Genomic DNA, 11,890 nt, shown 5'->3' with positions numbered 1-11,890 from the left:
TTCAGTTTGGTGCTCTGTGATGACCTAGATGGGTGGGGTGGAGGGGGGAAGGGGGAAGGTCTAGGAGGGAAGGGATACACATATGCATACAGCTGATTCACTTTGTTGTACAGCAGAAACTAACATGGTATTGTAAAACAATTATACTTCAGTAAAAAAAAAAAGAGCAGGTGTATAATTTTACACGTAGTATAATACTATTCAAAAAGGTAACAAAAACTGCAAACCACATATGTAAGGTTTTGAATACCTAACTATCTAATGAGAGTTATAATATGTATCAAAATTGTTATGCTTTTAACATATACAGGGTCAGTTTCTATAGATTTAGTACATTCTCTGATTTCCTCTCTGTACAGAACCTGGTAAGGGTCCAGGAGACCTTTAGTCATTACCAACAAACAAAAACCTTTCTTTTAAGAGCGCTGATCTTTGAAGAGTGAAACTGAAGGAGAAAGGGAATGAAATTATACAGGTGAAGAGGACAAAAAGGAACTTCAACTTTATTTGTAATGTTCAGCTTCTTTAAAAAATCAGAAACAATTATTTCCTAATTTAATCTTTAATGACCCCTAATGTTGACTCTAATGCTTTTTTTATATCACTTCATTCTTACTTGAATGCCTGAAATAGTCCACAATAAAATTAAAATGCCAATAACAACAGAAACAACAAAAAATACAAAATTTTCATAAAGGAAGGTGAGGATTTAGGGAAGTGAAGACATTTCTCTGTTCCCACTGTATTCAGTTCACAGTACATCCTGTGCACTGGGCGGGCTAGGAAAACCTGGGTCTTTTGATTCTGAATACAAAACATGATTTACAAAAAGCAGAGATCTTAATTGCTCCCTTCACTCTGTTAGGAACCCAAATTATCAAAGCATGCCTGACCCTGGAAGGTGAGATTGCATTTAAGAACAGGTGGGCTAAATTTTACTTGTTAGAGTTTTAAATTAGTCACTGTTTTCAAATAGTAAGAATTCAACCATTCCACCTAAGGTGGATAGAAATAGAATGCTAACTAAAAAGTAGGTTTTTTATCTACATTATGGAAGGGAGGGAGTTATCTAACACAGGAAAAATCCTTCATTGTAGCTTTCTCACTCCTTTCTCTGTAGTAAGGTAGGCAGAACTAGTGAGCTGCAAACATCTTTATAGTCACTAAGATTATTAGAGACTCAAGAGAGATTTAGAATTCCTAATTAAATTTTAGATCACGGACTACAGCTGATGACCATGAAAATAATTTTCTTAAAGAGACTATTTGGCACAACCTCAATGGATAACAATTTCATCAGGGACTTAAAAAGAAAGCCTTTGTGTGGATCACAACAAATTGTGGAAAATTTTTAAAAAGATCAGAATACTAGACCACCTTACTGGCTCCTGAGAAACTTGTATGCAGGTCAAGAAGCAACACATAGAAGTGGACATTTTGAACTGACTGGTTCAAAAATGGGAAAGGAGTAAGACAAGGCTATATATTGTCAGCCTGTTTATTTAACTTTTATGCAGATACATCATGCAAAATTCTGGGCTGAATGAATCACAGGCTTGATCAAAATTGCCAAGAGAAGTATCAAGAAATTCAGATATGCAGATGATAGCACCCTAATGTTAGAAAGCAAAGAGAAACTAAAGAGCCTCTTGATGAGGATAAAAAAGGAAAGTGAAAAGGCTAGCTTAAAAGTCAACATTCAAAAAACTAAGATCAAGACATCGGTCCCATCACTTCATGGCAAATAGAAGGGGAAAAAGTAGAAGTAGTGACAAATTTTATTTTCTTGGGCTCCAAAATCATTGCAGACAGTGACTGCAGCCATGAAGTTAAAAGACACTTGCTCCTTGGAAGAAAAACTCTGACAATCTTGACAATACATTAAAAAGCAGGGACAATCCTTTGCTGACAAAGGTCCATATAGTCAAAGCTATGGTTTTTCCGGTATTCATGTATGAATGTGAGAGTTGGACCATCAAGAAGGCTGAGCACCAAAGAATTGATGCTTTTGAACTGTGGTATTGGAGAAGACTCTTGAGAGTCCCTTGAACTGAAAGAATATCAAACCAGTCACTCCTAAAGGAAACTAACCCTGAATATTCATTGGAAGGACTGATGCTAAGCTGAAGGTCCAATACTTTGGCCACCTGCTGTGAAGAGCTACATATTGGAAAAGACCCTGCTGTTGGGAAAGATTAAAAGCAAAAGAAGAAGCAGGCAGCAGAGGATGAGATGGTTAAATAGCATCACTGACTCAATGGACAAGAATTTGAGCAAACTCCAGGAGATAGTGAAGGACAGGGAAGTCTGGCATGCTGCAGTCCATAGGGTCGCAAAGAGTCAGACATGACTTAACAATTGACAACAGAAAAAAGGATCTTGGGAGTCTGGACAGGATTCTAAATAGAAATAATCAATCTTTATAATTCTCAATCTGAGATTTTTACTTGGTCATTCTATACAACGGCTGTATCTAAGGGCCATTTGGAAATTTTGATTGTCTTTTGAAGACTTCTAAGTCAGTGGACTTTTGAATAATGTGGGGCACCAAACCCCTGCAGTCAAAGTCTGTGTATAATTTATAGTTGGCCCTCCATGTGTGCAGTTCCTCTGTACCCAGGATTTTTCTGTATTCACGCTTTCAAATTCTTGGATTGAACCAACCTTGGGTCGTGTAGTACTGTGTTATCTACTGTCAAAAAAATCTATAAGTGGACTTGTGCAGTTCAAACCCATGTTGTTCAAGGTCAACTGAATATGCAACATTTCTTAAAGAGCAGCTTTGTTTACACTTGCAGACGAGTTCTAAGAAAGAGGACGTATGAGTTAAATTCTGCTATTGTACATAAGGGGCTTCCCCCTTTCCCTCTTATGCACAATAATCAGCCTGCCAATACAGGAGACTCAAAAGACTCGAGTTGGATCCCTGAGTTGGGAAGATCTGCTGGAGGAGAAAATGGCAACCCACTCCAATATTCTTGCCTGGAAAGTTCCATAGACAGAAAAGCCTGGTGAGCAGACAACCATCCATGGGACCACAAAGAGTCAGACACGACTAAGCACACATGCACACTATTGTACACGAAGCACTAGCATGACTGGCAGTCAGTGTTCTCACAGGAAGCCCTTAACACCAACATGCACACTCTTTTCATAGGGTGCTTTATCTCAACATCATCCCCCGCACTCATCGCTTCATTTGCTGCCTTACCATCTAAAATTGATGACCCATAGGTGTCTATCTGCTTCCCATATCTCTCCTTTATGGGTCTAAGACATCTTCCAACTGTTAACCTGGCATCTCATCTTGGATACTTCAAACAAATTTCAAGCACACAGTGTTTGGAATATGATCTTTCACCCCAAATGAGAGATTTGTTCAGTATACCCAATTTTATCAAATAGTAGCATCATTTATGTGACTGCTTAAGTCTGGTATATAGTTATCACCCATAAACTTCTCTTTCAAATCCTATTGATTTTAATTCTAAAATAGTACATAAATAGAGACTCCTCTGGTGGCTAAGACTTTGCCTTCCAATGCAGGGGATGCAGGTTGGACCTCTGGTCAGGAACCCCACATTCTGCAAAACAACTGAGCCTGTGTGCTGCACCTAGAGAAAGCTTGTGCACTGCAACAAAGACTCAGAACAGCTAAAATTAAAAAAAAAAAAAAAAACTAAAGTAGTTTAGAGGTAAATACTCCTTGTATGTAGATCCTGTTGTTCTCTCTTCCAAATAGTTCATACAAACCATCTGTTCTCTGTTTCCATCACCCATGCTGGTCCAGGGTCTGTCCTCTCTCTCACCTGGATAACCTCCATGACCTGCCACGTCCACATTTGCTTCCTTCCCATCTGCATCTGGCATGTTTTACTTGCTCCAGTTATTTATATAATTACTTGATCAAAATATATTTTCCACTAAAAGGTATGTGTGTACTAAGTCACTTGAGTCATGTCCAACTCTCTGTGACCCCATGGACTATAGCCCGCCAAGCCCTTCTGTCCATGGGATTTTCCAGGCAAAAATTCTAGCGTGGGTTGCCATGCCCTTCTCCAGGGTGTCTTCCCGACCTAATGATGAACCCATGTCTATTAGGTCTCCTGCATTGGTAGGCGGGTTCTTCACCACTAGCGTCACCTGAAAAGCCCACTAAAAAGTAAACCAGGGAATTAGGAAACTAGCTTGTTGTCTCAGGTCCACATCTCTAGGACTCTGTAATTGCATTATATTGTCATCCTGCCATATGTGCCCTAAATTCCGAGAAACAATTTCATATATATGCATATGAATTTATTTTTATCATCAACAGCATTGTTTTTGTAATAACCTTGTAGTTCTCATAACCAACTATTTTAAGTTAAACAGTATATATTAAGAGAAAAATATCTGCTTTGTGTGTGTTATTAAAAAAATAATTTCTCTTCCTTAAAACTTAAAAGTACCTTGTACCAGTCTTTACAGAGTTGTTGATGAGGCAGTAACTAGACAGATTTGATTTTGATCACCTTCACTTGATTTTGTCTATTTTATCCTAAAGTAGAACCAGAGAATATGAAAGGTTACAATTCAGTAGTAAAGGAAAAGGGAATTACATGCTGAATATTTCTAATGTGACAAGTTTTTACATATTATTTCATTTAATTCAAACAGCTTCTTGTATCTGTACTCCCATGCTCATAGCAGCATTATTTTCACAGTACCCAAGATATAGAAACAATCTAAGTGTCCATCACAGATCAATGGATAAACATGTGGTACACATATGTGATGGAATATTGTTGCACCATGAAAAAGAAGATACTCCTGCCAATTGCAAAAAGTTGGGTGAAACTTAACAATGATGTCATAATTTCCAAGCACAAATCTGACAATTCTGTGTGGAATTAAACAAAAAATGTTGGGTGAAACTTGAGGGTACTATGCTAAGTGAAATAAGTCAGAGAGAGAATGACAAATAATGAATAGTATCACTTATATGTGGAAATTTTTTGTAAAAAAGATCCAAACTCATAGAAACAGAGATTAGAAAATGGTTGCCAGGGGCAGGGGGTAGATGAAATAAGGAGGGGTATAAATTTTAGGTATAAGATCAGTAAGATCTTAGGATCTAATGTATAACATTGTCACTAGAGTTAATAACGTTGTTGTTCAGTTGCCAAGTTGGGTGTAACTCTTTGCAGTCCCATGAACTGCGATATGCTAGGCCTCCCTGTCCCTCATCATCTCCTGGAGTTTGCCCAAGTTCATGTCCATTGAATCAGTGATGCCTTCCAGCCATCTTATCCTCTGCTGCCCTCTTCTCCTCCTGCCATCAATCTTTCCCAGCATCAGGGTCTTTTCCAACAAGTCAGCCTTCATATCAGGTAGCCAAAGTATTGGAGCCTCAGCTTCAGCATTAGTCCTTCCAATGAATATTCAGGGTTGATTTAGTGACCCATGAAGGGCTGATAGCATTGTATTGTATTGCATAATTCAATTTTGCTTAGAGAGTTCTCACCAAAAAATAGAAAGGTAAATAAGTGAAAAAAATAAACAGCTTCTGGGTTGTTAAGTATATATTTTAATCACTTCTACTTTATTGGGGAAACTGACATTAACAGAGATTTAGTCATTTTCAAAGCATCTCAGCAGCTCAACAAATGGCTGGGCCAACACCCATGGAAATCCCTAATTCCAGTATTCTTGTTCCTCTTTCTACACCGTGTTCTTTCAATGCAGGGATGACTCAGGTCAACTCATTACCAGGATCATCCAGTGACAGAATTGTAAATCGAATGAGATTGATTTCACATACAAAGTTCAGAAGGAACTTTCTTCCAACATCTTATTTTATTGTTATGTTTGTAGGAGAGAAATTATTTTTTAAACCACAGGCAGGCTCTAATATAGTGATTTCCACCTTGGCTATGTATGAGATTGACTAGGGAGAATTTTACAAATCAGAATTTCTCAGGGTGGAATTCTGGTTTCAATATTTTTACATTCTCCAGAGGATTCCAATGTGCAGCTAACATTTGGATGCACAGCTCACATACTTTTTTTTTTTTTAAGAAATGTATCACAACTTTTAAAATTCAGTGTACAGATAAACATTATGTTTTATACAGAAAATAATTATTCTTTAATGTGGGAAGCAGAATCAGGAATATCATGCTTTCTGTTTCTATCTGAAAGAAAATATATACTTTGACTTTCTATTTAGTATATAACATGTCCACTCATTATTAATAAGTCCCTGGCTCTCCCTTGAAACTAAGGTGGTTGTTGTTTAGTCGGTAAGTTGTGCCTGACTCTTTTGAGACCCCATGGACTGTAGCCCTTTGGGCTCCTCTGTCCATGGGATTTTCCGGGCAAGAATATTGGAATGGGGTGCCATCCCTCCTCCAGGGATCTTCCCAGCCCAGGGACTGAACATGCATCTCCTGCAGTGGCAGGCAGATTCTCTACCACTGAGTCACCTGGTAAGCCTCATTAGTAGGTCTTTGCATCTCCCTTGAAACTAAGATAAGCAGGGCATTTTTAGACATTAAAAAAATTTTTCCTAGAGAGTATGACTTTTTGCTGTCCTTGGATTATTTACATGGTCTCTCAGAGATATGTGTGTGTGTGTGTACATTTAAGTAAAATGTTAACTCAATAATAGCACCAGAATACAATTTTCTGAAAAGAGGAGTTTCATAACAGGCCCACAAAGCAAGCAGAAGAGCGGCAGGGCAACAATGCTGAATGTACTGCACACTGCTGTTTCAAGGGCACAGGTGAATTTAAAGCTGCTACTCTCACATCTACTCACCGCCAAAATCACTCAAGGCGATAGAGTAAAGAATGGCTTCTATGAATAAAATATAAGCTGAGATTGTTTCTTTTAAGAAAAAAGACATATCTATGCTAAATCGTAAAACCTGTTTCTAGGGCTGTTCCCTGTAGCAGAGTTACTTGTCTGCTTGGCTTAGGCTGATTGTCACCCTCTTCAGCGGGACTCTTGTTCAGATAACCATCCGGTGATATATGTGCTTTTCAGGAAAGGAGCTAGGAAAGAACGCATAAATGTGCATTCATTCCATTTCTAATCTGTGACTCACTTCTGTCCTTTCTGCAACCGATTGCTGAATCCTCCAGGGATTCTTTTAATGTTGTATTCCTTCGATGGTCTCTTTCAAATTCACTCTCATTATCTCAGCTTTGGGCTCAACTTCTCTCCTGTGCACAACTAGACAGTTTCTCCTTGCTGCCCTTATTTTTTTTTTAGCTCTTCGCTCTCTGGCTTTTCCTCAGCATCACTGCCAATGACATTGAACGATCTGAACATGTAATCTTCTCTTCATTTGAGAAAAATCTAATGGAAATTTTTTTTTGAGTTCCCAGATTCTGGGCCAGGAAAATTCCTCCATCTCAGCTTCTAAATGTTTCAAACCAAGGGGATCAAGCTTTATGATCGTGGCTTCCCTCTCCTGCCTGATCTATACCTTCACCTGCTGTTTCCCACTTAGCTTTTTATGAGGTATCACTATTCCCTCACTGCCAGGGAAGTGGAGCAGGGTGGAGAAATGGAAAAAGCAAGGAGTAAAAAGCAAAGAGGATGAGCAAAAACAGTTAGGATGAAGAATAAGGGAAAAGTTGGCAGAAGAAAGGTTTCTAAAAAAAAGACAGAAAAGAAAGAATTTTCTATTGCTGACTCCTTGATGAAAAAGGTTAGTTATGAGTTCTAGGATAAGTGTTTAATTGGCAAACAGACAATTGCATAAACATTGATTCATTAAGTTCTGTTTATGATGAGAAAATATTCATTTAATTGCAAAGTTAAGAAAGTAAACTTTCATCCTTTCTAAAGATTAATTTTCAAAATACTTAGAAAAGTATTGGCATCGATTTGGCAGATTTGCCTTGGACTATCTGGGAAATTTCATGCTGAAGCCAAACAATGCATTTTTATTAGGTGAAGGCTTAGTGCACTGATAAATGAATTGCAGAAAATTCTAAGTTATTTAAGGCACTTTTTATTTAAAATAAAAAGGTGAAAAGAAGCAGCCAGTAAGTGTCAGCAACTGTGATTTTAAAACACATTTAATTAACAAATTATTATTTCTACACTTATCTTTATACTTATTGTTCCTAGAATAAGTGAACTCATATACTGTAATCAATGTTGTTATCTTTTTATAAGCATATACTCTTACCTGTTTGGTAGCCAATACTACAGTAATCAGGTTGTTAGCATGCTAACAATTGTCTGATTGATTAGAGTTAACACTATTTTACACTCATTATTAAAATCATGTTTTACTGTAATCTATCATATCTAAATTAGCTGAATTATATGATTTGACATGGTAGTGAATAATCTATTGCCCTCTGGAAAAAGTGTGCTGTATAATAATTCTCTGCCATATATTTGTTCTGAACATTGATCAAAGATAAGACTAATTCTTTTTAGTTTTATCTGGTCCTTGTGCTATTTAAGGACCAGAATATGTTAAGAAGTGATGACTAGTGTGGCATAGCTGGCAAGCATATTCCTAAACACAAAGATACATGCAAGGCCACATTTGCATGATGTATGATCACTTATCAACACATAATATATTTCTTATTATACCTTTATGAGCCTGTGGGGTTTCATTGTATTTGTTCATTTTAGAGCTTACACATATTAATAGATTATGATGATACATATCTATTTACCAGGGTGTTAAGTTCAATCCTGTTTTATTCAAATTTGAACACTATACGGGCACACACAGTTGGTTTATTAACTGTCACCACATTGCACACATAGGTAAGTATGATTATATTACGGTAAAAAAATACAAATATATTTGTTATTCAGCATAAAATAACTATACATAGCATACATTTTCTCTCTATATATGTATATTCCCCTATATTTATATATATATAAATATACATTCCTCAAAATAATCATTAATTGCTCTGATTGTTATGCTCATTTGCCAAATGAGAAACTAAAAAAAAAAAAGCTTTCAAAGAGGTTCAGTTCAGTTCAATCGCTCAGTCGTGTCCGACTGTTTGTGACTCCATGAATCACAGCACGCCAGGCCTCCCTGTCCATCACCAACTCTCAGAGTTTACTCAAACTCATGTCCTTCAAGTTGGTGATGCCATCCAGCCATCTCATCCTCTATCATCCCCTGCTCCTCCTGCCCCCAATCCCTCCCAGCATCAGAGTCTTTTCCAATGAGTCAACTCTTCGCATGAGGTGGCCAAAGTATTGGAGTTTCAGCTTTAGCATCATTCCTTCCAATGAACACCCAGGACTGATCTCCTTCAGAATGGACTGGTTGGATCTCTTTGCAGTCCAAGGGACTCTCAAGAGTCTTCTCCAACCACAGTTCAAAAGCATCAATTCTTTGGCGCTCAGCTTTCTTCACAGTTCAACTCTCACATCCATACATGACCACTGGAAAAACCATAGCCTTGACTAGATGGACCTTTGTTGGCAAAGTAATGTCTCTGCTTTTCAATATGCTATCTAGGTTGGTCATAACCTTCCTTCCAAGGAGTAAGCATCTTTTAATTTCATGGTTGCAATCACCATCTGCAATGATTTTGGAGCCCCCAAAAATAAAGTCTGACACTGTTTCGACTGTTTCCCCATCTATTTCCCATGAAGTGATGGGACCAGATGCCATGATCTTCGTTTTCTGAATGTTGAGCTTTAAGCCAACTTTTTCACTCTCATCTTTCACTTTCATTAAGAGGCTTTTTAGTTCCTCTTCACTTTCTGCCGTAAGGGTGGTGTCATCTGCATATCTGAGGTTATTGATATTTCTCCCGGCAATCTTGATTTCCGCTTGTGCTTCTTCCAGCCCAGTGTTTCTCATGATGTACTCTGCATATAAGTTAAATAAGCAGGGTGACTATATACAACCTTGATGTACTCCTTTTCAAGGAGGTAATTTGCCTAAATTCACCAGGGTGTGATAAGACACAAGAATTAGAATCTGGATCTGTGTCATCAAACCTCATCAGTTTCATTTACCACCCTATTGCTGTGCTAAATTGGGTGAAGACTGAGTTCATTCATTTCCAACAAAAGCAAGGAAGTACTGATCCTTTAGTCTTTGTGATCTCATCAAAGATATTAAGAGTAAAACTGATTTTTGTAAGGAAATGACTGAATAGTTAGGACGATACTCATTATGACTTTCACAGATCCCTAAGATTCCTGGACCTGGTTGGAATCTTTTTTTATATTCATTTGGCCATGATGCATGGCTCGCAGGATCTTAGTTCCCTCTGTGTGTGTGTGTGTGTGCGTGCGTGTGTGTGTGTGACTCAGTCTTGTCCGACTCTTTGCAACCCCGTGAACTGTAGCACTAGGCTCCCCTGTCCATGAAATTCTCCAGGCAAGAATACTGGGGTGGGTTGCCATTCTCTTCCTCAGGGGACCTTCCCAACACAGGGAATGAACCCAGGTCTCCTGAATTGCAGGCAGATTCTTTACAGTCTTGGCCACCAGGGACTGAACCCTAGGACCTCAGGAGTGAGAACTCAGAGTCCTAACCTCTGGACCACCAAGGAATTCCCTGACAGTTTCTTATTTTACTTAGATTTGGAAGTCTGATGTTTAACAAAATAACAATACCACTACTATTACTCCTCAATTTGATAACATTTTTGAGAAAGGCAACATAAGAATCCTACTGGGTTGTTATTTTGTCCTTTTAATCATCTTCAGACTCTTAGTGGCTAACACAGTGCTGAGCAGCAGGTTCCCAATAATTATCTGTTGCAATTATAGATATTAGGAACAGGTGGCCATTTAGAATCCATTCTTAGTGCCATATGTTATTGTAACATTTTGTCATTATAATTTGCTTTAAGTTGAAGGTAACTTCTAACTTTCAAAATTTAAGAGACATTACAATTTCAGAACCACTGTGGAATGTAATGGATCCCAAGATCCCATAAGATCCCTAAAGCATGCTCTATTTCTATATTTACATGGTGCAAATAATATTAGTTCCTTTCATATTTTTAATTGTATTTCTCTCATATTTTGAATATCCTTGAATTACCCTTGCTACTGCTGCTAAGTCACTTCAGTCGTGTCCAACTCTGTGCGACTTCATAGATGGCAGCCCACCAGGCTCCGCCGTCCCTGGGATTCTTCAGGCAAGACCGTTGGAGTGGATTGCCATTTCCTTCTCCAATGCATGAATTACCCTTAGTAAAGAAATAATGTAGAGATATAAATGTGTACATATGTAAGTACATAAAGTATGCACACATGAAGCTTTGTGTGTGACAAAAATTACAACTGGTATTCAAATCTAACTGTATAATCTGTAAGATGATTGACAGAGACGTTTATATTTATAAATTACTACATATTCACTTGTGATGTGGCTTCTAGATTAGACTAATACAGTTTTAACTTACAATGTTAAATGGTTTTAATGTTTATCTTAAGCAGTAACATGCAATTTATCAAGTCACACAATTTAAAATGATGGTAAGTCCAAATACTTTGCTGTTTATTAATGTATCACTGAAGTATTACTTTGATTCAGGAGCTGAGCAGAGTGGAGGATGGCAGTCAGTATCTGGGCAAAGGCTAAGGTTAACATAGTTTAAAATTTAAAAAGTGACAGTGAAAGTCACTCAGTCATGTCTGACTCTTTGCAACCCCATATAGACTGTATAGTCAGTCCATGGAAATCTCCTGGCAAGAATACTGGAGGGGGTAGCCTTTCCCTTCTCTAGGGGATCTTCCCAACCCAGAGATCAAACCCAGGTCTCCCACATTGCAGGCGGATTCTTTACCAGCTGAAAATTAAAAAGATTATCCACTAAATCATGCTGGCCTAGTGGCTCAGATGGTAAAGAATTTGCCTGTAATGTGGGAGACCTGGGTTTGATC

General features: G+C 37.9%; 1 non-coding gene across 1 annotated transcript; it reads left to right on the top strand.

Moving 5' to 3' along the window:
* Positions 1–4,835: 4,835 nt before the first annotated feature.
* Positions 4,836–4,909, top strand: LOC128044083 (small nucleolar RNA SNORD121A). Its single transcript, XR_008199059.1, has one exon. It is a non-coding gene; the product is annotated as a small nucleolar RNA SNORD121A (small nucleolar RNA).
* The last annotated feature ends 6,981 nt before the right edge of the window (positions 4,910–11,890 follow it).

Source organism: Budorcas taxicolor, chromosome 2, assembly GCF_023091745.1.
Source record: "Budorcas taxicolor isolate Tak-1 chromosome 2, Takin1.1, whole genome shotgun sequence".
NCBI classification, from domain to species: domain Eukaryota; kingdom Metazoa; phylum Chordata; class Mammalia; order Artiodactyla; family Bovidae; genus Budorcas; species Budorcas taxicolor.
The sequence above is the reverse complement of the archived record's forward strand: the minus strand, read 5'-3'. Positions and strand labels throughout refer to the sequence as shown.